Source organism: Tupaia chinensis, unplaced genomic scaffold (assembly GCF_000334495.1).
Source record: "Tupaia chinensis unplaced genomic scaffold, TupChi_1.0 Scaffold145652_1, whole genome shotgun sequence".
Lineage (NCBI taxonomy): Eukaryota > Metazoa > Chordata > Mammalia > Scandentia > Tupaiidae > Tupaia > Tupaia belangeri.
In genome coordinates this window covers 2,775,811-2,777,083 of record NW_006205509.1, presented here as the reverse complement: position 1 = coordinate 2,777,083, position 1,273 = coordinate 2,775,811, and positions in this window count along the sequence as shown.

Sequence of the window (1,273 nt, the reverse complement as noted above, 5' to 3'; positions counted from 1 at the left end):
AGATTGTTTAAACAGCTTATTTTCTCACAGTTCTGGAGGCCAGAAGTCCAAGATCCAGAAAAGGTTTTTTTTTTAATTATTTATTTAATTTTATTTATCATTATTATTATATTTTAAAATTCGATACAGGTATTCATCAGAGAAAGTGAGAAAGCAAGCTGCCAGGTCCAGGACTTGATCCATAGTCAGCCATGTGGAAGTCCAATACCCTAACACCATCCCACTACTGGCACCTCACGCAAAGTTTTAACAAATTCAAGGAAGGGCTCTCTTGTAGACAACCGCCTCTGACTATGTCCTCGCATGCCCTTTCCTCATTGTATGTGTGTTTTGGGGGGAAGAGGGGTGGGTGGGCAGTGTATGTGAGCATATGCATGCACGCATGTGCAGAGTGAGAGCGTGCCCTCTGGTATTTTGGATCCTTTTTGTCCCCTTTTTGCCATAGGGCACATGCACTTGCTGGAGAGGAGAGACAGAGAAAGAGAGAGAAGGAAAGTGAGAAATTATGACCTGGGGGGATGGCCACATCGAAGTGCCCCTCTCAGGATTTTGGACACCCATGTGGCTGGCGTTATTGTCATGCCACTGGGTCTGGGACTTAAACCACAGTCAGCTATGTGGTAACCCAGCTGCCTTAACCATCACACCACCTACTAGCTGCATGTTGTTTCTTTTTTGGGGGGAGAGAGATTTTGCTATAGGGCATGTGTGCTCACTGGACATTCAGAGTCAGGAAGCGAGAAATCACCTCCTGGGGGATGGGCACACTACAGTCCCTTCTCCATTCTCCTCCAGATTTTGAGCATGTACGCACATTCACCATTGAATTTTAACCTGCCAGGTCCAGGACTCAAACCACGGTTGACTACATGGAAGTCCAGCAACGTAACCATTATTCCATCTGCTGCTCCTGGGGGTATTTCTTCTTCTTCTATTTTTATTTTTTAAGAATTATTTAAGTTTATTTATTAGTAGTATTTTTTTTTTTGGAGAGGTTTTCGCTATAGGGCGCGTGCGCTCCCCAGACAGACAGAGACATAGAGACAGAAAGCGAGAAATCATCCCCCAGGGGGGATGGTCACGCCACAATCCCTTCTCCTCCATTCTCCTCTCAGGATCCTGGGCACACACGCACACGCGCCTGGCGTGAGTTCTAAGCCACCGGGTCCGGGACGCGAACCGCGATTGACTATGTGGGAATCCAGCGACATAGCCATTACGCTAACTGCTGGTTCCCGCTTTCTCACTTTCTCTCACCCCCACTTTCCGCCCA